Genomic DNA, 27,914 nt, shown 5'->3' on the forward strand with positions numbered 1-27,914 from the left:
AAAATTCCAAGCAGTTTGCTATACATCTCAGCTTACACTCAGAATTTGAAAATTTACTCTGACAACATATATTGGGTTTGTAGCAATATGTGTACAAAACATCATAATTCTATCCTTCAAAGCTTCTGTGAAACTTAGAAAAACATAATTTTGAGGAAATGCAATTTTAAGTTCAACCTAACGCTTTTTCTTGTGTCATCTCTTCAGAAGGTTCCAGATTTGTATTCAGAGTCCTATTTCCCTTCAAGGGTTCTCTTCTGGTTTGTTTTCCTTCTTTCCTTTTCCAGATCATCAGCTGACTTTTTAGCTGCAGAAAGGCGTTTTAAATCTTCTTTTCTCAAGATATCTTAAGTGAATTTCCTATTCTCTAAGTTCATTGTTTCTAATACTTTCATCTTTCCTACGTTCTCCTCATTAAATACAGGAATTGCATCAAAAGTTGCAATTTTGACAACTGTAGCAGATGGAAATGTAGTCTTAGGGCGTCATTTCCATATGAGTAAATTTAGAGACTCACTTGGACCCTAGGTTTTGACATGAACACAAACACTATTTTGGAAGTTCAGGATAGACCAGAAATCTGTAAGTGGTCTTGAAAACATCCAGGATACTACGCGGAAGCCTGTCCTTAGGAAAGTAGGGTTGATATCCCTCTGAGCCTGAAGATACTTTGAGAGGCACCCACTTGCCTTTCTCATACTGTGGCATCAAGCAGTCAGGCCTGCAAGATGAGTGGTTTGCCAAGCGAGTGGATTCTTCCTTAATTTATCGAGTAACATGAATTCTCGTATCTTACTATTTAGTTACAAATTATCCTCCTGTATGAATAATACGCAACGGAAACACGCATCTGACTATCAGTGATTTATAGAACTCTGACTGTACACTACGCACTGGCAATACCACATTTACTTTTTGTCTTTTATTTAACGGCTTTTATATAAATTCGGGACATTATGACAACATACAATTTAATGAAAAAGGCCACCAATCTCTTTCTTTTCACTATCTGATTTATTCCTAAACACACAAATTCTACAACCTACAACAATATCACATGAGAAATTCCGCCCAGTGGGCATGGCTTTACATTAGTGAATCTCTATACTATGGTCTCGTAATCTATTTACCGCAACAGTGCACTTTCTGGATAGGATGGTGGATCTTTTATTATATCTCACGCTTCGACTCTCACAATCATCCTCACGAAACTTTTCCCCAGATCGAGCGATACCGAAGGAACAAGCATAACCCACAAATCTTTTGAAACTACCTTGCTACTCCCCCATGCAAACCGCACATACCCAAATTACATGACATACACCACACAACAATATGAAATACTACACAAAGAATGGTTACAACATTATCACTTTCCGCTTTCCCACTTCAATCATTATTTATCCCAGTTTCACACACTGCCCCACTTTGTAATTCTACTTTCCTACTGTGAACTCTGGAGATAAACGCACGTCTTCCTGTGCAATGCAAGCCAAGTGGCGTTGCTGGATAGACGGCCGAATCACCTTGATTCTCTCTCAGAGTTTAAATCTAGCGTCACACAGAATGATATTTTTTAAATATTTCAACTTATGATACACACGCTATTTCTTAAATATTTCAGCTTATTGTACACACGCTAGTAATTCCGCTTAACTTAAGCACACGGAAGTATCTCAACTTATAACTACACGTGGTTTCATTGTGACCGTTGGTTTACTACAATCCCCTTAAAATTACCTGCCTGACATTTAATTCTCCCCACAAAAGTTCCTGAGATAGAGAAATTATTAATTCTAACTACTCTTAAATATTCCACATGCATACCATGCCTCCACTCTTTCATTACGGAGCACAACAAAAAACAGGTCTTTACAGCAGAAGGTCCAGCGGGAGAGTCTGAAAACATGGCCGTATTCCGGGTCTCTCGCACCTCTGTCGAAGTGGGAGAAGCACCTTGCTACCTTATTGGTCAGCCACATTTCAGGCGCTCAAAGCTCTGGTAAAATTTTCATCTCTTTGGTCTCACCAAAGGTTCGACTCAAAGATAATCATATATCCACATTCACTATCTGTGGTTAGCAGACGACCATACATTCATTCATTTCACAGATCTCACCAAACTGGATGTAGGGATTTATTTTGAGGGAGTGCACCTGCGATCAATTAAATAAACAAATTGTCATTCTTTCCCACACTGGTATCCGGCTTCGCTGCATTAATTGAAATTGAGTTATTTTTACACAAAAAATGTGTTGTTCTGACAAGAATAATGAAGTATTTTGTACCTATTTTCAATGTCGGGCGGTACTGTACCCTTTCAACTTGCACCAGCTAATACAGATGATGACTGTGCACACCGTGTGGAAATGGTAGCCAATACTACACCTTTCGTAGCATTAACACTGGATAGGTTCTGTCTTATAGCCTTGCCGTAATATACTTGAAGAGTAACTACCATCTTCTTTGTGGGTCTGTAGTGTCCACCATTGCCCTTTCCATCTTCAAACTTTTTGCAGGTGTAAACGTAGGTTTCTGCGGCCGTTGTCACAGTCAATAAAATTCTTCTGGGTTTGAGGCCGCATTGTCAACTATAATATTCCGACGTTTCGAGCGACTGTTGCAAGGCGCCTTCCTCAGGGTGTATTGCTAACTGCTGAATGAGCACTAGTTAGGTTACTTATATACTATATACTTATATACTACTGCTGAATGAACACTAGTTAGGTCACTTATATACTATAAGTAACCAAACTAGTGATCATTCAGCAGTTAGCAATACACCCAGAGGAAGGTGCCTAGCAACAGTCGCCGAAACGTTGGAATTTTGTAGTTGACAATGCGGTCTCAAACCCAGAAGAATTTTATTGACTTTTTGCAGATGGTTTGTTGTTGTTTCTAGGATAGGGAATAGGGTCACAGATGACCTGTAAAACCAAATAGTATATATCACAGCCTTCTACATGTATCCTGTGCAAGTTTGATTGAAAGCAGTCCACATAATAGTTGTTCACTGAGGTAGTACTGAAATGTTGTTTCAAAAACCTGTCAGGGAGATCGCGACACACTTCGGATGCGATTTCATCAACGAAACTTTGGGAACTTATTGTCGATGTGTTCTACTAATAAATACAAAATAAATTGAAAATTGACGTTTTCCTTCCATTTCATGAACATCCTCCCTCAAATAAAGGAAATTAATAGGTTTGTGGTATGTCTAATCCTGTTCCTTTTCCTTCAGACAAAATCACTACGTCAACATTAACCACCATTTTAAATTGTAAGTACCAGCGTGAGAAACCAGTCAGGAATACAACACACAGCGTGTTTACATGGTGCGAATTCCGACTGTGGAAATTGAAATACGATAGTCAAATCCAATTTTCAGATTTTATATTGGTGTGTCCACTTGACCTACTAGAAAGCGCTACTGCGAAGTTCGTTTCTGGAATACTAGATTTGAGATTCCATCTTAACAAAGTGCATGTGTCCTCGCAGGGCAAGACTGTCTTCGTTCAAGCTTCTTGCCGCAAGAGTGCGAAGCGAATTCGAAACGTCGTTGCAAGCACATGGTGTTGGTGGTGATATGTGTATGTGTGTGTTTGTGAGTGTGTGAAGGTGAGTGACAGGTTAGGGGGTCGAGGAGTATCAAGAGGGGAGGAAGGGGAAGTAAAGAGGAAGACACTGTAACACACATGGTCACATAGTTCCATTGACGTAATACGTGCGGCATGGCATCGAACTGTGTATCATAATCGTAGCCGCTATTTACTACAGAAAGAGGGGCTATGACTGCTGTTGAAACCAGTTTCGGACTTGATAGGAACACAGGAATGAAGAGTTCGAGTTATGAGCAGTTAGATTTTATACGTGGCCATCCGCGGATATGTAATGGGGAGTTGATGTACTGCGCATCGCAGTTTCCGTGTCCCTATCATGACATCAGATAATTTGTTATGGAGCTCTTCCTGCTGTTTGGAATTTTGTGGTCGCTGCCTTCGGCTTTCCGCACACGGATGTGGAACATACACAGTACCTGCTCTGTTCGAGTGCTGTGTTCTGCAGCTAGCATCGCTGTTTGCAGAACGGTCCAGAAATAGCAGTATGAATGTTGATGCGAACAGTGAATGTTATCGCGAATCTAATGGTCCGTAACGGCATTACCGTAATAGACGCCCGGGCGCGTTTACTGGTGTGGCCAACGTGGCTGACAGTGTAATTGTCAGTAATTTTTATGCGTTCATGGAAGCATTTATTGGTGGGAGTTGCGCTACATATTAGCTTAGTGTTCTACTAATAAAATTTTGGAAGTTACAGTGATTTTGAAAGCGCAATTTTTCATGTTGAATATTTGTATATCTTAGTATACTTCTTCCTATAACGTATTCAAATTACACATAAGAAAGTTAACAATAAATAATGAATCAGAACGCACGTGACAATATTTTTGAATTCGTTTCACGGCCGTCACTGATATACAGGCATTAAAGCGAACGAATGCAGGTCTCATGTTACATTGAGCTATCCTTCTTGTCTGTCATGCAATGAGGTGGGCAGCTAGAAGCATGGTCCATCAGTTCCTCTTCAGTCTCTGTTGGTGATTTATACATCAACGATGCCACGTAAGCACACAGGAAAAACGCACCATACCGTAGCCAATCGTGTACTGTTAACGTCATCAATGTTGTACCGAAACACATGCAGCTATTAAACATGTACCACACACGCGTTTTCTATTCGAGTACTCGACCAAGTAAAACATTAATTCATTTCCATTCATTCCTTATATACTCTGCCGTCTGTATAATTTTTACCCGAAGAGTTAGGGTTCTTGTGTTCGTATGACCTACCACCTTACATTGAAGAAGAATATGTCCTATCATCCGATCCCTCCTTTTACTCAAACATTCTTCCGTTGCATCATATCTCAAAATCTTCTATTGTGATGTCTGTACTGTTTATGGTCGACGTTTCACTGCCGGACAAGACTACATTCACTGATAAGTAATGTCAGAAAACACTTTCATGAACTTGTAGAGGATAACATTCTTCCCTTTGTCAGAAAATCTTTATCTGCTATTGCATGTCCGTATTTTATACCCTCATAATCTCTACCATCGTTAGTTATTTTTCTCCCTAAACAGCAAAGTTCGTCTATAAATTTCAGTGTCTCATTTTCCCATTCTAATTCCCTCAGAATAACATGCTTTAGTTGTACTACGAATACATTAACTACCTTTTACTTTAGTTTTTTCTTCATTTTATTTCTCTGTTCAGTAGTGTGTAGTTTCATAGTGTAGCGCAAAATTTAGGTGGAAAGACGCTACTAGTTTCAGAAGACAAATTCACGATAAAGCGCATACGCCGTGGCCTTTGACTCGGCGAAAGCCGTTTCGAATCCTAGGAATGGAAGGAACTCCGTAATTCTTAAGAAGTGAGTGCTCTGTTCGTGATGATCCGCCCGTCAGGAGCGGATATTAAGCCTCGGGGCCCTCAAGGCGTTATTCGAGAGGAGTAGACTAATTGCTGGGACCGGGTTTCACCCTCTCTTTTCCTTCGCCATCATAAAAGACAAAACGTGACACCACACTACAAACACATTCGTCACAGTGACCTTCATACAACGGGTACACTTGCGATACAAATCTCACACACGCTGTGGAAAGGGGCGAGTGTGCTCTAAACTTGTCCTCGGGATCTTCCATCCAACTAAACCATCCATTCTATCTCTTCCTGAAAAGGAGATACAGAGACAATGCTAAGCAGGAATGCTCTACCAACTGAGCATACACTCCGCTATAGGTCCGTCATGCTGGGGACTGCTTCTAGCCTGCTACTACGTGCTAAGGTGTGCGGGAAGGCTTCCGTGTTCGGAAACGTTGTCAGATGGAAGCTTTGTGTCGTTCCATAAGGAGAGTAGGGATTGTTTCACACACAGAACAGTGCAGGTGAAAGATATGTACCGGATTTCGACGGCTGGTCGGACATCTACAAGGCTTTAATCTATCAGGAAAGTTCCCATCAGAGTATTCTCCGCTGCACAATAGATGAAAGCTTAATTTTCTAGTTCAATTTGTTCGACTTCAGTCGCTACTGTAATGCCACAGAAATCTTATAATAAAATACGAAATCACATATCTAAGGAGAAACGTCACTCCGAATCAGTCACACAATGCTTGTTTAGGTGGGCCTGGAGAAAGCGTAGTTCAGTTAGATATATATACGTTAAAAAGAAAAAGAAAGCGATACACCTCGAAAGAATTGTCCAAATGAGACGGAAGGAGGTAAATGTCATGGACATAATAGACAAACGAATGATAAGTATTCCAGGAAAATTTGATGATATATTCAAAAGATATACCTTAAAAAATGAACAAGTTAATAACACGTCCCCTTAGCAAAATTTAAAAATGACAGTGCTGGAAAACCTCTTACGTTATTTGATTTTCAAACAGCTGAGCAAAACTGAACGTACTCAGACATTTCTCTCTTTACTTATTCTGATCATCACTAAACTGACACACAATATGTTTAGCGCAACGCAATCTGACTTTCAATAAGAATGCCCCTAACAATAACCTGTACCTTTCATGAATCACTTACCTCACAGAAATCTTCGTTACTCGAACTACTGCAATACAGCGAGCGCCAATACTGCCAGCTAAATAAAATATTCTAACTACTGAACTCACTAACTACTGATAGGCATAGTTAGCAAATGAAAGATTTTGATAGAGAACAAACAATGTATTTACCTTAATAATTTGATTTGATCCATTATAAATGGTTTCTGAAAGCCTGCGACTGTAGATACAATAGTTTTGTTTATAAATAAATAAATCTTCTGCTACCAGTCACGATTAAAATCGTGACTGGTAGCAGAGGATTTATTTATTTATAAACAAAACTACCTTAATAATGTTTAAAAGTCATCATATATATATATATATATATATATATATATATCAGTCGGCCGCGGTGGTCTCGCGGTTCTAGGCGCTCAGTCCGGAACCGCGCGACTGCTACGGTCGCAGGTTCGAATCCTGCCTCGGGCATGGATGTGTGTGATGTCCTTAGGTTAGTTAGGTTTAAGTAGTTCTAAGTTTTAGGGGACTGATGACCACAGATGTTAAGTCCCATAGTGCTCAGAGCCATTTGAACCATTTTGTATCTATCAATTCATGGCATACATCTTAACAAATTTCCTTCTCATGGCGGACACACGTCCAGGTCGCCCGCTTATTGCAACCTCTCAAAACTCTGGCATCTCTCTCTCCACATCCACCACTGCTGGCGGCTCACCTCCAACTGCGCAACGCTACGCGCTGTTCACATCCAACTGCCCAACACTACACAAGCGGATATTCCAACAATACCAACCAGCCACAGACTGCACACAGCACAGTCAGTGATTTTCATACAGAGCGCTATGTGGCGTTACCAACATAAAAACCTAAACAGCCTACTTACAGTCCACTCTGGCCCTTACGGAAGCAGTTACTGGGATTAGCATTAATTGATGAGTTGTTAGATGTCCTTTTGAGAAGTATCGTGCCAAATTGAGGACATACAAGCACGAAGACAAGCAGTAAAACCTCTCGCCGTCTGCGGGCTGGCATTATCTTGCTGAAATGTAAGCCCAGGATGGCTAGCCGTGAAGCGCAACACATTGGGGTGTAGAATATCATCGACTAGAATATCGTCGACGTACTGCTGTGTGTAAGGATGACAACCAAAGAAGTCTTGCCATGAAAAGAAATGGCAGGTCAGACCAACACTTCTGGCCGTCGTATTGCGGGCTACAGTCAAATTGAATTTCCACCACTGTCCGAGATATCTCCAGACACGTCTTCGGCTTGGACTCTCGTTGACTTGGGTAGAATGTCCCCGATCACCAGCGAAGACGTGTATGAAGACGCTCCGGAGAACATGACTGTCGCCCACCATAAGGTCGGCAACCATGAGTGGTGGTCTGGGGTGCCATTTCTTATCACAGCAGGACGCCTTTGGTTGTCATCTGCGGCACACTTATGGCACAGTGGTACGTCGACGTGTTGCCTTTCATATCAAGCTATTCAGGGCTTACGTTTCAACATGATAATGCCAGCCAGCACACTATGGGGAGTTTCTACAGCTTGTCTTGGTACTTGCCAAGTCTCAATTTGGTCGTCAATGTCACAGATTCTCTCCCCAAATGAGAACGTTTGGAGCATTACGGACAGGGCTCTGCAACCAGCTCGGGATTTTGGCGATCCAATTCGCCAATTGGACAGAATTTGGCACGATATCTGTCAGGTGGACAACCAATACTCTATCAACCACCCAAGCCGAATAACTACTTCCATAAGGGCTACAGGTGGAACAACGACTTAATGACTTGCTCTATTTGTGAAATTCATTCTCCTGAATAAATCATCCAATTGTAATCCCTTGTTTGTCTGTAGACGCAAATCTCATCTACCGATTTCCGTTCCGTTCGGATTTTGTCTTAGAATGTAGAGCAGTCTCTCAGTATCTGTCTCCGATCATATCTTCTGAACCGATACAACTACAAATCGGCTATCGTTGAAGGAGTAGAGGTTAACATTGCTACAATAGAATAAAGGCTACAGTATTTCAGATTAGCTCATTTAATAGTGACACACTTATCTGAAAATGAGTGCCTAGATTTCTGGAATGGCCGGCCGGTGTGGCCGAGCGGTTCTAGGCGCTTCAGTCTGGAACTGCGCGACCGCTACGGTCGCAGGTTCGAATCCTGCCTCGGGCATGGATGTGTGTGATGTCCTTAGGTTAGTTAGGTTCAAGCAGTTCTAAGTTCTAGGGGACTGATGACCTCAGATGTTAAATCCCATAGTGCTCAGAGCCTTTTGAACCATTTCTGGAATGGAATGATTAAATCATATTCTCAGGACTGCCTTTACACAGACGGCTGTGGAAATAGACAGTATAGCAATTCGCTGAATGGCTCATATGAGAGGTTTCCCACTTTTGAGGAGCAGGCGAATTGAGTAAAACTACCAGAAGCCATTCGTCAGCTGAAATGGACGTCCAACGAAATTAGACCCTCCTGTCAGCGACAATTTATCGCACAGAGCTAAAATAGAAAATGGTTACCGCAAACAGGAAGGGGCACAAATCATGTCAGGAAAAATAACAGCAGAGATCCGTAAGTTAAGTCGCGGATTTATTTGCAGCAGGATGGACCGTGTGTGCACTGCAGTAATAATTTGCAGCGTACACGGCTAGTCACGTACTTTGTAGCAACTCTAAATCACTGAGGAAACAGTGATCACGCGAGATATTCCTCTACGCACATCAAGTGACTGTTTGATAATTAAAGTAATTTACTGCTTAAGATCGGAAATGTTTTTCAAATTGCATTAGTATTGATTAGCTCGCTTGACGTATCGCTTTTGGTCGAAGAGAGACGAATGTGACTTGCCGTTGTTTCTTAGTAGCGATATGAAGAGGACATGTAGTGTAGGAGATCTAAAAAAGAGTGTAATTCTGTTTTTAATCATTTTCGTTAGAAGAATTCGACAACTGCGCAGATCGCAACTAAAGTGAATGTAAATTTCCGAGATCAACATCCGCACTGGAATCTATTTATACATGGAGTAATAAGTTAAGACGTTGTAGGTGAACTAGGGAAGATACTGAAGACGAAGTCCTCTCAGACCGAAAAACTGAGTTCGCTAAACAGGGACAGAGTTCTTGATATATATGTCTTTTGATTCATCATCGACAGGGGACATCAGCTGGTCAAGTAATTATCAATGAAATTCGCCAGCAGCCGGGTAATTGAGATGTTCAAAAATGGTTCAAATGGCTCTGAGCACTATGGGACTCAACTTCTGAGGTCATTAGTCCCCTAGAATTGAGAACTACTGAAACCTAACTAACCTAAGGACATTACACACATCCATGCCCGAGGCAGGATTCGAACCTGCGACCGTAGCGGTCACCGCGGTTCCAGATTGAAGCGCCTAGAACCGCACGGCCACACTGGCCGGCAATTGAGATGTTATTTTATTTTATTTTGACTACTAGTTTCGGCATTCCACTATGCCATCTTTAAGCCCCATATGCATCTCAAAAAAAAAAAAAAAAAAAACGATTTTGTCATATATTCCCAACTATTTCATGTCGTGAACTCAGAACGGTAGCGCAAGTGATCCATTCGAAGACTTGATTGCAACCCAAGGAATATACAGCAATGTATGACAATATCGTTTATTTATGAGACATGCATATGGGACCTAAAGGTGGCAAAGTGGAATGCCGAAACTGGTAGCCAAAATAAAATAAAATAACATCTCAATATCACGGCTGTTGGCGAATTTCATTGATAATTTCTTGATACCTTGCTGGAATGTCGTTGCATGAAAGAGCACGAGTTAGGCTTTGAAAATGAACGAAAACACTACATCCTGCAAGAGAAACGGAAGAATTTAGATGAACAGTTGCTGACTTTTTAACAAACACCGGACGGGGAAGGTGTTTTCATGTACGAACGTGGTTACAGTTAGGGATACTGCGGGGAGTTTCTAAGATTGAAAATGGATGAAACCTGTCCTCTTCATCAAACATCTGAACAGAAGCAACAATCAAAACAACGAATGATGGCTGGGTAAGAGGACTCTAAACCAAAGACAATTTTCACAGCTGGGAAGCCTGTTGGTTTACCTGGTCGCATGAAAACCTAAACAGTATGAGCTGCTGTAAATTGTCTTTGTTTGAGTAACGACTAAACTCTAATTCTGGTAAGTATTCCTACACTCAGGAGACGGCTCCAGCCCGTACAGTAGCAATTAACAATGGTCAAAGACCATCGGCTGAGCTAGTATTCGGACTGATTTCTCATTTTCCCTACTATCCTCGTGTAACGGTAACAGATTTATTTACATTCCCACTTAGACAGTGAACGGACATCATTTAGCTACAATATGGCGAATGTAGAAGAACTATGGGCAAAGTCGGAACTGACTGTAAATCTCGCTCTGGAGACGTACGACTATGTGCCAAGTTAGTGGATTACGGATGGAAAGTACCCTCCGTGGTTAAATGATTAAATTTGGTAAATGCTGAGGGAACAGAGACTGTTGCATTCTCGCTTCATAAAAGAACGCGCAAATGTCGACAGGCAAAAGTGCGTCCGAAAGAAGATCAGTGGGCGAAGCATACAAAAACTTCGAGCGTCGTACCTTAGTGAGACATCTTGCCGAGAAGCCGAGAGAATTCTGATTATAAATGAGATTACTATGCTGGTCTAGGACTTGTATCCAGTCATTCGTCAACCAGGCTGGGGTGACAATGGAAGACAGCGAAAAGAAAACGGAAGTTTTAAAATTCACTTTTCAGAAATCATTCACGGAAGAGGATCGTACAAACATATAATTGTTTGACTGTCGCACGGATCCCCACATAGAGGACTTAAAAATCGGAATTCGTAGAGTGAAGAAGCAGCTGAATGGGTTGAAAACAAAAATGCGTCGCCAGGCTCAGACGGAATCGCAGTTTGGCTTTACAGAGAGCGCTCTGCGGCATTGGCCCCTTACTTACAAGGGAACCTCCCCATCGCACCCCCCTCAGATTTAGTTATAAGTTGCCACAGTGGATAGACCTTGAAAAACTGAACATAGATCAATCGAGAAAACAGGAAGAAGTTGTGTGGAACTATGAAAAAATAAGCAAAATATACAAACTGATTAGTCCATGTGCAACATAGGCAACATCAAGGTTAGGAAGAACCCAGGAGCGCCGTGGTCCCGTGGTTAGCGTGAACAGCTGCGGAATTAGAGGTTCATGGTTGAAGTATTCCTTCGAGCGAAAAGTTAAATTTTTTATTTTCAGACAATTATCAAAGTTCAGGCACTCACACATAATCAACTTCGCTCTCCAAAATTCGAGGACATGTTCCGATTTGCTTGGACATATGCAGGATTTGACGATCTACACTCGGAAAAATTTGAAAACGTTAAAAACATATGTTTTGACAGAGCACAGGGAAAAGTGTGCGACTGTGAGACTTTTGGATTCATTTGTTGCAGTTTATGTGACAAACTCTTATGTTTTCATCACTTTTTTGGGAGTAATTCGCCAAGTGTACAAGTTAGGTGGGTCGACGACATATTCTTGTCATGTGACGCACATGCGGCCACCAGTGTCGTATAGAATATATCAGACGTGTTTTCCTGTGGAGGAATCGGTTGACCTGTGACCCTGCGATCAAATGTTTTCGGTTCCCATTGGAGAGGCACGTCCTTTCGTCTACGAATCGCACGGTTTTGCGGTGCGGTCGCAAAACACAGACACTAAACTTATTACAGTGAACAGAGACGTCAATGAACGAATGGTCAGGTCATAACTTTGCGAAAATAAAGAAAAATTTTTCGTTCGTGGGGAGTTATGAACCAAGGGCCTCTCGTTCGGCAGCTGCTCACGCTAACCACGAGACCACGGTGCTCCTCAGTTCGCATTTTCCTTCATGTTGCTTATCTTCGCGTGGACTACTCAGTTTTTTATATTTTGCTTATTTATTTCATAGTTCCACACAACTTCTCCCTGTTCTCTCGATTGATCTGTGTTCAGTTTTTCAAGGCCTATCCACTGTGCCAACTTAAAACTAAATCTGAGGGGGGTGCGATGGGGAGGTTCCCTTGTTAGCTTGCATTTATCGCGAATCTTTCGCCCTGCGCTAAAGTCCCAAGCAACTGAAAGAAAGCGCAGGGGGCTCTTCTATATACTAAAAGTAAAAGAGTAGATCCGCATAATTACAGACCGATGTCCTTAGTATCGGTCTGCTAAAGAATTATTCAATACGGTCTCAGCTCGAATATAATAAATTTCCTCGAGATAGAAAAGCTTCTGTCCACAATCACCATGGATTTAGGAAGTCCCTTTTTCAATGATATTCTGCAAACCATGGATGGAGGACAACATGCCGTTTCCTTATTACTGGATTTCCAGGAAGCATTTGACACGGTGCCCAACTGCAGACAGGATATGGTTTAAGTCTCGAAGACTTTTTAAGTACTAGAACAAAGCATGTTTGTTCTCGACGGCGAATATTCATCATAGGCAGGTGTGTCGTCAGGTGTGCCCCAGAGAACTGTGATACGACCACTCATATACTCGTTATACGTAAGTGATCTGACGGACAGTGTGAGCAACAATTTGCGGCTGTTTATTGATGACGCTATGGTGTACAGGAAGGCGTCGTCGTTGATTGACTGTAGGAATGTACAAGATGACTTGCGCGGAATTTCTCGTTGGTGTGTGAACGGCAGCTTGCTCTGTATGTAGAAAAATGTAATTTAATGCATAATAGTGTCAATAACAATCCTGTAACATTACAGCATTAGCAGGGTGATGCTTGGCAGAGTCACATCGACTAATTATGTAGGCGTAATCTTGCAAATCGATATGAAATAGAACGAGCATTTAAGGATTGTAGTAGGGAAGGTGGATGGTTGTGTTCGGTTTATTGGGAGAATTTTAGGAAACTGTAGTTCTTCCTTAAAGGGAACTGCACATAGAAAACTAGTGTGATCCATTCTTGAGTACTGCTCAAATGCTTTGGATCCATACTGGGTACGGGTAAACGAAGGCATGAAAGCAATTCAGAAGCGTGCTGGTAGATTTCTTACCGGTAGTTTCGATCAGCACGCAATTATTATGGAGAGGCTTCATGAACACAATCGGAATCTCTGGAGATAAAATGACGATCTTTTCGGGGAGCACTGTTGGGGAAATTTAGAGAACCGGTATTTGTGGCCGACTGCAGAACGATTCTACTGCCGCTAACGTACATTACCCGTAAAGACCATGAAGATAACGTACTAGAAATCAGAGCTAGCTAACATTAAGACCTTAAGACGGCACTTTTCATGGTCAGTAACTAACAAAACTACTTACAGAGACAGTGCTATGTTGTGTTAATTGTAGTAGACGTTGGTGAACTCAGCCAAGTCGACCGCTTATCTCAGCGACACAGGCGTTAAGTGGCGCGTTCACTGTAGGCTTAGAGGAAGCCAGAGGGGAAATGTTTTTCTTCTGGCAACTCACGGCCGTGGAGGCTCGTACCAAGTAGGTAACATAGATTCGTTTGATGTGCATTACAGAGATGGTCATCTTCAAAGGAGGCACATGTCTGTAGCACGGAATACGAAATTAAGTTAAGGCTGTTGTAATACAACACAATGAGTAGTGAAACGAATTCGTAATTATTTTGTAATTATTATTAGTTCTAATGAAAGACATATGGAAATTTGTGACATTTCATCTCTGGCAATAATCGAATTCTCATTCGGAACAAGTTGTTGTTGTTGTTGTTGTCTTCAGTCCTGAGACTGGTTTGATGCAGCTCTCCATGATATTCTACTTCATCTCCCAGTACTTACTGCAACCTACATCCTTCTGAATCTGCTTAGTGTATTCATCTCTTGGTCTCCCTCTACGATTTTTACCCTCCACGCTGCCCTCCAATGCTAAATTTGTTATCCCTTGAAGCCTCAGAATATGTCCTACCAACCAGTCCCTTCTTCTTGTCAAGTTGTGCCACGAACTCCTCTTCTACCCAATTCTATTCAATACCTCCTCATTAGTTATGAGATATAGCCTTCTAATCTTCAGCATTATTCTGTGGCACCACATTTCAAAACCTTCTATTCTATTCTTGTCCAAACTATCGTCCATGTTTCACTTCCATACATGGCTACACTCCATACAAATACTTTCAGAAACGACTTCCTCACACTTAAATCTATACCCGATGTTAACAAATTTCTCTTCTTCGGAAACGCTTTCGTTGCCATTGCCAGTCTACATTTTATATCCTCTCTACTTCGACCATCATCAGTTATTTTGCTCCCCAAATAGCAAAACTCCTTTACTACTTTAAGTGTCTCATTTCCTAATCTAATTCCCTCAGCATCACCCGACTTAATTCGACTACATTCCATTATCCTCGTTTTGCTTTTGTTGATGTTCATCTTATACCCTCCTTTCAAGACACTGTCCATTTCGTTCAACTGCTCTTCCAAGTCCTTTGCTGTCTCTGACAGAATTACAATGTCATCGGCGAACCTCAAAGTTTTTATTTCTTCTCCATGGACCTACTCCGAATTTTTCTTTTGTTTCCTTTACTGCTTGCTCAATATACAGATTGAATAACATCGGGGACAGGCTGCAACCCTGTCTCAGTCCCTTTCGAACCGCTGCATCCCTTTCATGCCCCTCGACTCTTATAACTGCCATCTGGTTTCTGTACAAATTGTAAATAGCTTTTCGCTCCCTGTATTTTACCCCTGTCACCTTTAGAATTTGAAAGACAGTATTCCAGTCAACATTGTCAAAAGCTTTCTCTAAGTCTACAAATGCCACAAATTCGGAACAAACAAAATAAAAATTGATTACACCTCCTGCGAGTTATATATAAATCAAATCTCAACTATCTGACTGCGAGTTTCAAAATATTCTCTAACGTCTCCTAATAACTGTTTAGCAATAATCCTATATGCAACAGACAACTTACCTCATCTTGCCGCTGCAATTTCGTAATCAACAAAATGCTAAAAATTTTTAAAAGCATTACTGCGATCCATTCAGAGTGCAATACACGGACTAATTGCAGTAATTACTGCCATATTTTTGTATACAGAAGTTGAATGATCCGGAGGGGTTTGGTCACCTAGCCTTAGACAATGTAGAGAAAAATGAAAGAAACGAATAAAGTCTATTATTTTTGCAAAATATTATTTAAACACTGAAAAATTTTTCACAGACTCAGGGCACTTCATTGAGAAGGTAAACAGAAACTTGCACCAAACGACATCCTGGTCAGCCTTGATGATGTTTCTTTGTTCATGAAAGTGCCACTCAGTGGCTCTCTGTTACACATCGGTTCCACTTTCCCGCAAGCCATCACAAAGCTCTTTCATTCATGTCTCACCACGAGCTATTTCACGTGGAATGGTAACTTCTGCGAAAGCTGGAAGACGTCACCATGGGTACTCCTCCTAGTGCAGTGTTCGCCAAGTTTGGCACCTTTTAGACCTAACGTGCGGTACAGATATGTCGATGATACCTTCGTTGTGTGAAGCCATGGTGAAGAACAGCTCGGCGACTTCTTAAGACACTTGAACAGCCTCCATACCAACATAAAATTTAGCATCGAAGTAGAGAAGGACAAAAAACCAGTATTTCTAGATGTGCTGGTCACAAGGGATGGTGAAAACCTGGGACACAATGTGTATCGAAAACCGACACACACGGACCGATACCTACACAAACTGTCAAATCACCTGAGCCAGAAAAGAGACATGATTAATACGCTCGTAACGCGAGCAGGACGAATATGTGAGCCGCAACACCTCAGATGGGAAATACAACACTTGGAAAGTACTCTGAAGAGCAATTATAATAAAAGTACAACAGAACCAAACACTCGGCGAAGTGACAAATCAGAAAAAGAAATGTCGGATAGGGCCTTTCTGCCATACATTCCCAGAGTGACGGAAAGAATCGGCCGTTATCTCGCAAACACGGAGCAAAGATTATTTACAAGCCGACAAAGAAGATCAAAGAGTGTCTCAGATCGGCAAAGGAGAAAAGGGACCCACTTGTAATGTCGGGAATATACCGCATATCATGCATATGCGGAAAAGGTTATGCTGTAGTGACTGGACGATCAATCAACACTAGGATCGCGGAACATAAAGCGACATTGCAGGTTGGCGGAGATGGAGAAATCGGCTGTGGGGAGAGCACGCGCTGTGTGAGACCGACCACGTAATAAAATTCGCCGATGCGTAAGTTCTGGCTGTAGTGAAGAGCCTACACACCCACTTGTTCAGAGAAGCTATAGAAACACACAAACATGAGAATAACTTCAACAAGAAAGAAGAAAGCATCAAAGTAAACGGATTCTGGCTTCCCGTGCTGCAGCGAACGACCGTCGCAGGTAGCAAGAGAACTGCACCGGCAATGACCACGGAGAAGCCCTTGGACGTTGGCACGCCAGGTACATCAAGTCTGCGGCTGCGAGCTCGGCTCCAGTCCAACACCAGCAATGCAGGGTGAAACTCTGACAATGCCAGCCACTCGTGCTGGAGAAACGTCACAAAAATCATCAGACGAACGTCGGCCGAAGAACCCTGGACAGAAGCCAACAGGCAGTTTGTCAACAAGTGGCCACGAAAGCCTCAACAATTTGGCAGATTTTTAATTATGCCACAATGTCTATATTCAACTAACACGTTTCTGCCCACAACAAAAATACATATATTACTCTCGATGTATATAAAAAAAAAGCACTCCGTCGTCAGGCCACGAGTGGCATACCGGGACCATCCGACCGCCGTGTCACCCTCAGCGGCGGATGCGGGTAGGAGGTGCGTGGGGTCAGCACACCGCTCTCCCGGTCGTTTTGATGGTATTCTTGACCGAAGCCGCTACTATCCGGTCGAGCAGCTCGTCAATTGGCATCACGAGGCTGAGTGCACCCCGAAAAATGGCAACAGCGCATGGTGCCCTGGATGGTCACCCATCCAAGTGCCGACCACGCCCGACAGCGCTTAACTTCGGTGATCTCACGGGAACCGGTGTATTCACTGCGGCAAGGCCGTTGCCACTCTCGGTGTATGCAAACACAAATCTGAGAAAATCCCTCTTGTGCGAAAGCAACAAACAACTACACGCAGCTAAGACGCAAATTACCAAAAATCCCCAGTTAATACCAGTCTCCTCCGGTGCTACTAGCACGATCACAGCAGGCTGCGACCTCTCAAGTCGCGCGGCTTCCCACTACCGCACGCTGCGTCCCACCTCTTCCGACTCCCCTCGACAACTGCTCGCTCTCTACTACTCGGAATAATAATATCTCAGACTCCGCAGTTTGTGTATGCACACAGCAGAATCATAGACGTCCAACTTTCAGTAAAATAAAATAACATTCGAAACATTTAGTAAACATTGCATAATGCATTTAAATCTACGAGGGCGTACTGAAAAGTGAGGCCTCCGAATTTTTTATATGAAAACTCAAAGTTTTTCAAATCAAAGAAATGTTATTAAAATTCTACATCTCTATTCTTCATATCTACATACTACATGCTTAGCATTGCCACGCTAACACGAAGACATTTCTCCCTAAGGGAGAACAGTTTGTTGATAGTCACCGTAAAATGTTTGACTTTGTTGACAGAGTCGCAACCTCACCTCTGCTTGCACCGTTTCATCACTATCAAACTCCTCTAGCTTGTTCTTTAAGTTTTGCAGACAGATGAAAATCAGATGCGGCCAAGTCCGGACTGTATATCGGACGATCGAAGACAGTGAACCTAAGGCGTCAGATTGCTGCAGATATCGCACTGTTTGTATGTGGTCTGGTATTGCCATGCTCAAGGAGAGGGTCCTCCATATGTGGACGAACTCTGAATTCGAAACTCCATCACAGGACGCTTTACCTCACGCACCGGCATAGTATCGTTACACAGCGGCGTGTCACACACTAAACTTGGAGTCTAACTGCAGGGGGCTGCAAATAAGTAGACATGTAGAATAAAGAAGTAGAAAGTTAATAATCTTTGTTTTATTTAAAAAGCTTTAAGAATTTTTACATAAAAATAAGAGGGTATTACTTTTCAGCAACGCCCTGTTACTGTTCATCAGACAATTACATTGTCACAACGTTGGTGTCGGTGAGGATGGGAGCAATACGAAGCAGAGAGCAGTAAACACGAAATGTTCCTAATGGTGCCGACTTGTAACGATCGATACTTTGAGAGCCGAAGCCAAATTATCGCCTCCTTACTACAATTAGTCTACTGGGGGCCTATAAGATACTAATTTATGTAGGTTACCAGTTAATAATAACATCGGTACGTATGCGGCCCGGATTGCACCTCCAAAATGCCAGTATTGCCTCCTAGGCCTTAGAATATTCATAATAGGCGGTACATCATTAGAGCGACTATCAAGCTTTTCTGGTAAAACAGAGTCATAAGGTACGTTTACGTGCTGATCGAGTTTGCACGTCCTACAGTCTTAAGCACAAGGGATTGCCACAAAGTTTTGATTAACAGCTCGAAAAAAACTGAGTAATGTTTTGTTTAGTTGCAGGTAAAATGTCTGCAAGTTTGGTACGCGATGAAATTCCTGTAGCACTCGGACCGTAGCAAACCGCTAGGGCAGTGGTTCTCAACCTTTCTTAGACCACTGCCTGCGAGTGCAATCAGACGTTAGCTATCTGCCCCCCCCCCTCCCCGCTTCCACCACATATTACCAACTTTACCTGCTAATTAAACTGTAGAACGAAAGACGTTTTATGGAACACTTTTATTTTTAAAATGATGAAAGAAGTGTGCGTGTGCGTGCGTGCGTGCGTGTGTGTGTGTGTGTGTTTGTGTGTGTGTGTGTGTGTATGTGTGTATGTGTGTGTGAATGAGGAAGGAATTCGTGGCGCATCGCAACTGCTACCCACAACTCCATCTCACAAAAGAAAACTATCTCTCCACATTGATGGCAGACACTTGTTACAAAACATATTTCCCCCGCACTGTTCTTCTCCATTGCAGCACTTGCTTGATCTGCACACTGCAACTCTATTTAAAATCAAAGAGGTTAAAATGTGTGCACCATACTTACTCTTCGTAAATCAAATGATTGTTGCACTTCTTACTTCTGAGATGACATAAATTTAAAGGCTTCAGGCTGTTGATGTTTTGTGTCTGACCACAATCACTAAGAGTAATAGTAATAATAATAATATGTACACCACTATACTAGCCCTTAAGTAGTTACTGCTGTGTCACGCTGTCAATTAATTCATTTATCTGTTTCAAAGCGAATAATGAACCAATTTCTGGACTACTGCAGGTACTATCTACACCTTGGAGAAGACATTTTCTTGAGATCTTTAGCATTTGTCACGTATATGTCTCACTTTTATCATTAGTGATGTACAGCACAATGCACAAATGTGTGTGGTGGGTGGACTATGTAAGGAACCTGTAATCCCCACTGCATTAATGGTACTAATTGAGAAAAAGTAATATTAAAGTCTTAAAATGTTGTGATAACAGTAATGACATTTTAAAAATAATTTAGTTTCGGGACTTACTTTTTACCCCTCAGAAAATTTCATTTTACCGCTCAGGGAGTAATTATCCCCAGGTTGGGAACCACTGCACTACGGGAACCAAACCAACATGCACCGTAATTCGGCAGCTGAAGAGGAACAACGCTGCAACATTCCACGCTCTGTTGATGGACTGAATGCTAACAGTGCATCATCGTAGAAGACAACAGTTAGTTTGCGCATAGCCTCCAGTGTGGACAGACAGTCCTGAATGACGAAGGACGACATGTCCAGACGGCCCCTGCATGAATAAATGCAATCCATAGTGCTCTAAGACTGGCGTATCATAATCGATGCGACAGTCGAAAAATATTAAATCACTCATGGATCAGTTTGCGACATCTTGCACGACATTTTGAAGGCCACAAGTTCCACTGCGCGCTGGGCTCTGTAGTTGCTCACGGCCAATTAAAAAGCCTCCGGAATCGAGGCGACAGTGGAAATGTTGCTGCTGTGCGACACCAACTCAGTTGATTTCCTTAGGAGCCTAATCACCGTTGACGAATGCTAGGGTAGTTTTATGACCCCGAGACGAAGCAGCAGAGCAAACAGTGGAAACATGGCATCACCACCACTGGCAGAGGCGAAGACGGGGCCATCATTGTGCAAGGCCATGCGGAGTGTTCTTAGGGACTGTCGTGGTCTGATGCCATTGATTTTGTTCGTAAGGGTGAAATCGTGACGGAAGCACAGTATCGAAATCTCCTGAAGAGGCTACGGGAAGCTGTGAAACGAAGCTTCGCGGAACGCTATCCACGGTGTGTTTCGCTACACGAAAACCACCCAGTTCATTTTCCACGGAACGCTCTCATACATGTTGCTTCTTCGGGATATCAAACTTTGCGATAGTCCATATGGATATTCTAGAACAACTGTAAGTTTCACACTCAACTATTTTCCAAAATGTACGAGGGTTGTTCGGAAAGTAAGGAACGATCGGTCGTGAATTGGAAACCACACTGAAAATCAGAACAGTTTTCTTTGCACATTTAGCTACAGCTTCCAGGTACTTCTCTACATAGTCACCGCTTCGACTCATTTGTTGGAGCGTTGTACCAAATATCCAACACCATCGTCATAGAAGGCAGCCGCCTTTGCTTTCCAATAATTCTCTACGCTGGTCTATAGTGCGTAGCCTGCGCCCAAGTGTTGTCTTCGTATCCAGCGTTTCATGTGAACATAGATGATACTCAGGAAGATCCAATTAAGGCTGTGTTGTGGATGATGGAACACTTCCCATCGAAAGGGCTGCAGGAGCGTCTTCACTACAACTGCAGAGTGAAGCTGAGAACCGCCATGAAGAAGGAATTGCGTGGCAGTTGTATTAGGTGGGCTGCATTCATTAAGGTGAAGCCTCTCAGCGGGCCCTCCTACTTGGCGAGAGACATTGTTGTTCTAGGCACCTTTACTCGCTCACAGTGCGCTCGCAACTGAAGAAAGCGTCTTGATGTGATCGCCGAGCATACTAGAGACACTGCCCAAAACGTCTGTGAAAAGCCTCGTCGGATTTTCACAGTGGTTTCCATTTTGCGACCGATGATTCCTCAATTTCCGAATAGCCTTCGTGTGTTCAAATGGCTCCAAGCACTATGGGTCTTAACATCTGAGGTCATCAGTCCCCTAAACCTAGAACTAATTAAACCTAACTAACCTAAGGACATCACACACATCCATGCCCGAGGCAAGATTCGAACCAGCGACCGCAGCAGCCGCGTGGTTCCGGACTGAAGCGCGAAGAGCCGCTCGGCCACAGTGAGTGTTCTGTTTTCAGCATTATATATCTTTGTTGTTATTTATCTTGTAACGTCTGTAAATAGGTAGCTGGCTGCTGTGGCCGAGAGGTTCTAGGCGCTTCATTATAGAACCAAGCGGCTGCTGCGGTCGCAGGTTCGAATCCTGCCTCGGGGCATTGATGTGTGTGATGTCCTTAGTCTAGGGGATGTTCTAAGTCTAGGGGACTGATGACCTCATATGTTAAGTTCCATAGTGCTTAGAGCCATTTGAACCATTTTTGTTTTAGTAGGTGCTGATGTCTGTCAAAAAGTAACAGTTTTATTTTCACCCTTTCTGTATATCTGTGAACATAGCTCCTGTCTCTGTTACTCTTTATTATCTTACCGTATACCACTCAGATGTAGTTAGCCTTAGACACTCACTAGTTCTGACGTTCTATTGACATGCTCTTTCTAGCGGCAAGTGTGTAAGGTGAAGAGTTTATACATGTTACAATATGAACGCCTAGTAAACTCACATTAGCTGTACAATCCATACAACATGATTTTCAGTCAACATACATGTCTGTGTCTGTGAAAAATTCTTAACTCGTCATGGATTTCACGCAACTACCACTTTAGTTCGTTACCTAAGATCTTGGTATGACTATTTGTCTATGAAATCGAGCGTGTTACATCTGTTATATGGTGGTATGTTTAGGCAATTCGGCTGGGAAGGCAGTTTATGTGTCTGTACGGCCTGTCTCACAAAAGTTACTGTGGAATAGAAGCAGCGTTCATATGAATGTACCTATATTTTGTTTCATACCAGTGACTATGAGTACATGTAAGCTGTTACTTCCATACATTTTATTTTCTGTCACCGCAACTATGAATGTAACAACCGTAACTTCCTATCAGATGCAACACACAGACCAGTGCCGGCCGCGGTGATCTCGCGGTTCTAGGCGCGCAGTCCGGAACCGTGCGACTGCTACGGTCGCAGGTTCGAATCCTGCCTCGGGCATGGATGTGTGTGATGTCCTTAGGTTAGTTAGGTTTAAGTAGTTCTAAGTTCTAGGGGACTAATGACCACAGCAGTTGAGTCCCATAGTGCTCAGAGCCATTTGAACCAACACAGACCAGTGTAATGACAGTGACACGTTCTGATCGTAGCAGACGGCACACAGCTTGTTAACAGTAAGACGCTAGTCACTGTCGATGTATGAAGATCTGTATGACCATCATTTGCTCTACTAGTAAACAGTTATCAGCTGTACCGTTGGCCCTGTCAGGCAGCCGCGCGGGATTAGCCGAGCGGTCTCAGGCGCTGCACTCATGGACTGTGCGGCTGGTCGCGGCGGAGGTTCGAGTCCTCCCTTGTGCATGGGTGTGTGTATTTGTCTTTAGGATAATTTAGGTTAAGTAGTGTGTAAGCTTAGGGACTGATGACCTTAGCAGTTAAGTCCCATAAGAGTTCCCACACATTTGAACATTTTTTTTCTGTCAGGCATGAATCTGTGCACTGCGTTAACGCCGATTACAGCTATAACGTGAACGAATACACTGCCTAGTAGATTTTTTACAGACTGACGCTGTAATTTGTATTATGGTATGATGACAGGTAACTATGTACAAATGTCAAATATGTTTTTCGCAATGAGTCACATAACTGTATTACGGTACACTTTTATTTTCAGCTTCTAATTCATAGTTTTATCATCTGGTGATAATGCTCTTATATTTCGCCTAACATGAATCTGTGAGTTTTTCTCTGTAAGTAGGCCTACGTGACATTTTATTACGTGTGCGTTGTCGTTAACATTTACATCAGTTAACAGAGTGGTGACAGTTTAAACATGTATGTCTCTCATTCCATGATGATGTATGTCTCTACCGTATTATTTTAATTGGTATGCAGGAATCTGATGACGGTTAATCAACCGAAACTGGTTGCCTAAATAAAGAAATTTACCAGGATCTCATGGTGGTGGAACGTCATTTTTGAAATTTCTTTTACTATTCCATTCGCCAATAGATTGAGGGAAAAACGGCTGTCTGAATGTCTCCGTACGAGCTCTAATTTCTCTTTTCTTATCTTCGTGGTCCTTATGCGAAATATGCCTTGGCGGCAGCAGAATCGTTCTGCAGTCAGCCTGAAATGCGGGTCCTCTAAATTTTCTCAGTGGTGTTCCTCGTAAAAAAGCATCGCCTTCCCACCAGGGATTCCCATTTGAGTTCTGAAAGCATCTCTGTAATACGTGCACGTTGCTCGGACATACCGCCAACAAATCTAGCAGCACACCACTGAACTTTCTCGATGTCTCTCTTCAATCGGTGGGGATTCCAAACACTCGAGCAGTAATCAAGAATGGACCACACCGGCTTTCACAGATGAACAACACTTTCCTAAAATTCTCCCAATGAACCACATTCGACCACCTGCCTTCCCTACTACTATCCTTACATGCTCGTTCCATTTCGTATCGGTTTCCAACGTTACGCCTAAATATTTAACAGACGTGACTGTATCGAGTAGCAAACTATTAATACTGCATTCGAACATTATTTTTCCTAACCATCTGCATTTATTTCAATTTTCTGCATTTAGAGCAAGTTTTCATTTACCAAACCAACTAAAAATTTTGTCTAAGTCGTCTTCTATCCTCTTACACTCACTCAACGACGACACCTTCCCGTATCCCGCAGCATCGTTAGCAAAGAGCCGCAGATTGCTCCGTCACCACATCAGGTTTCATTGTCAGAGATTGATTATTTCAAGGTGATAACTTGATAACACTTTGTGGCTACGTTTCGTACATAATACGTCACTGTCGTACATAAAAAATATTACTTTCCTCGTATTGCACAGGTCTAGCTGACGTCTGGAAATGTCGAACGTTCTAAGTGCCACTTTTGTTTTGCAAAACGCTTTTATTACATTGTCGGCACTCTGTTGCATGTCCTTAGACTTCTTCCAATTTCCAGCCGTGGTGGAAATGTTCCAAACTTTAATTCCTAAATGGCACATGGTCTTCATGCCAAGCAGTGTTTCCTTCTCGAGTTCCAACGACCATGCGTGAGTGTCTCCTCCATTTAGTTGGTGCATTGCTTGTTTGATTAGCGCAGTGCATTTACGCTTTGGCTTGAATCAGTAAAATATCTTTGCAATGGAAGGAGACGATTTGGGTTTCTAAATTAGTAAAAAGTGTTGGAGACGTGAAAAGACAAAAGAAGGTGTGATTGGGAAAAGTTATGAAAAGCCATTTCTTCTTCAATAGCGCAGCGAGTTCTACATTAAACTTTACATCTGACCCCAAGAATATAATTGTGCAAGCAACAGAAAAAAGTACTGAAAAACTTTTTTCTTGAATTTAATTTTGTTATTCTCTTCTTAAAAATGAAAAAGATTTTAGGAACATTTTCTTGTTGACTTTAGTTGTATTAGTTAAAACGTAGCTGGTATATTTCTGTACTTGTATTTTCGCAAATAAAGTGGAATGATACAAAAACTTTCTTGCTGACACCTAGAACCAGATAGTTTCCTGGTATCGCACGTTGGTATAACGAACCGACTTAAATGATTTAAGAAAGGGAAGTCTTCCGGTTCAAACTGTTTACCAATAATATTCATTTCAGAGTGCGCTAATATAGTAGCTCCATATTTAACTATCGCATACAAGCACTTGGTCGACGTAAGATCCGTACCCAAAGACTGGGAAATTGCATAGGTCACACCAGTAATCCAGAAAGGAAACGGAAGTAATAGGCTGAATTACAGACCCGCAACACTGACTTCAATTGGCAATAGATTTTGGAACATATACTACGTTTTTATTTACACGAAGCAGTGAATGCCATCGACATGGTAACACAAATGGATCCTATATTGCTACATTTCCAGAAGGATTTTTGACAACGCTCCTCATAAGGAGTTTCTATTAAAATAGTGTGCCTGTAAAGTAACAGTTGTGGGACGGGATTCCTGATTTTTTGCCACAAACGACGTATTTCGTTATTGACAGAACGTCACCGAGTCAAACCGAAGCTGTATCTGGCGTTCCCCAACGAAGTGTTATGGGCCCTCTTCTGCTCATAATCTACACTGACAGAGAAATAATCGCAACACCAAAAAATAATTGATATATAGTAATGAAATTTCGGGATTACATTTGTCATGGTAAAAGTGATTAATATTGTAAGATTACAGGTTAATGTAAATGTGCAAATGTGAACTGCTGGTACATTAATAACCGCAGTAACCGCTAGAATACTGAGTGCAAGCATCCGAACGTCTTTGCATTGGTCGAGCAGGTGCCGAATGTCGGTTTGTGGAATGATATCCGACGCCTGTTGCACTTGGTCGGTCAATTCAGGGACGATGACGCTGGAGTTGTCGTCCGATGATGTCCCTCATGTGCTCGATTGGAGAGAGATCTGGTGATCGAGCAGACCAAGGCAACATGTAGGGTTACAGCAGCGGTATGCGGTCGAGCGTTATCCTGTTGGAAAACACCCCTTGGACTGCTTTTCATGAATGGCAGCACAACAGGTCAAATCACCAGATTGATGTACAAATTTTCAGTCCGGGTGCGCGGTAGAACCACTAGAGTGCTTTGGCAGTCATATGAAATCGCACCCCAGACCATAACTCCAGGTGTAGGTCCAGTGTGTCTAGCATGCAGAGATGTTGGTTACAGAGCCTCAACTGGCCTCCTCCTAACACAGGCTATCACTGGCACCGAGGCAGAACCAGCTTTTATCAGCAAACACAAGATACCGCCACCCTGCCCTCCAATGAGGTCTGGCCTGACACCACTGAACCAGAAATAGCGGTGGTCTGGGGCCAATGAAATGCACGGTACATGGCCACTGGCTCGGAGCTGTCCTTCAAGTAACCAAACTGCAACAGGTCAGTGTGTCATTGCGGTGTCAGCTGCTGCTCAGATTGCTGCTGGAGATACGGTACGATGTACCGGAGCCGTATGCCAAAGACGATGTCTTCCCTCTCGGTACTGCCACATGGCCGTCGGAGACGGTCTTCTTTTGACCATACAACCTCGTGACCACCGCTGCCTGCAGTCAAGTACAGTGGCTACATTCCTGCCGCATCTATCTGCAATATCGCAGAAAGAACATCCAGCTTCTCGTAACCTTATTACACGCCTTGGTTCACACTCAGTGAGGTACTGATAATGGCGTCTTTGTCGCCTTAAAGATATTATTGACTAACATGAACTCAACACGTCAAACCTCAAAGGTAACTAACAAAACCGTTATAGCGTGTATTTGAAGCAAAACTAATTCGCGTCCTCATAGTTCTGCTATTAGCGCCACTCTTACGCGACTAGTGCAAAATCTGAATTGGCATTATCTTTCAGTTGCAGAAAAACGCCTAGCAAATATCATTTATGTTGCACAACTCGTCCTTGGTACTGCGCCTTTTTTTCCGTCAATGCATACACAGGCCCAGTTCGAGAACATTTTCTCACACTAGTTACTTATGATTCGGTATAACCCGTAGAAGTTTCCATTCTCTGCTGTTACTACTGTTAGGAACATCGTAGCCCGGTTAGACTGCTTGCGGATGATGCTGTCATTTAGCGTCTACATGTTCAAATGTGTGTGAAATCTTATGGGACTTAACTGCTAAGGTTATCAGTCCCTAAGCTTACACACTACTTAACCTAAATTATCCTAAGGACAAACACACACACACCCATGCCCGAGGGAGGACTCGAACCTCCGTCGGGATCAGCCACACAGTCGATGACTGCAGCGCTTCAGACCGCTCGGCTAATCCCGCGCGGCTTACCGTCTACATCAAAAGATCAAAACCCTTTGCAAAATGATATAGATACGATATCTGTATGGTGCGAAAAGTGGAAATTGTCTCTGAGTAAGGAGAAGTGTAGGTCAAGAACACGAGTACGAAAAGAAATCCATTAAACATCGGTTACACGATGAGTCACACAATTTTAAAGGTTATCAATTCAACTGTAACGAATAACAATTACGAACAACTTAAATTAGGACGATCAAATAGATAATATTGTGAGAAA

General features: G+C 42.5%; 1 protein-coding gene and 1 pseudogene across 3 annotated transcripts in view; one reads left to right on the forward strand and one right to left on the reverse strand.

The window, feature by feature from the left end:
- LOC126203811 (TWiK family of potassium channels protein 18) overlaps positions 1-27,914 on the forward strand; it is a 1,380,696-nt gene that overhangs the window by 151,950 nt on the left and 1,200,832 nt on the right. The gene's annotated exons all lie outside the window — the stretch shown is intronic.
- Positions 17,514-17,631, reverse strand: LOC126204678 (5S ribosomal RNA; annotated as a pseudogene).

The sequence above is a fragment of the Schistocerca nitens genome, chromosome 9 (assembly GCF_023898315.1).
Source record: "Schistocerca nitens isolate TAMUIC-IGC-003100 chromosome 9, iqSchNite1.1, whole genome shotgun sequence".
NCBI classification, from domain to species: domain Eukaryota; kingdom Metazoa; phylum Arthropoda; class Insecta; order Orthoptera; family Acrididae; genus Schistocerca; species Schistocerca nitens.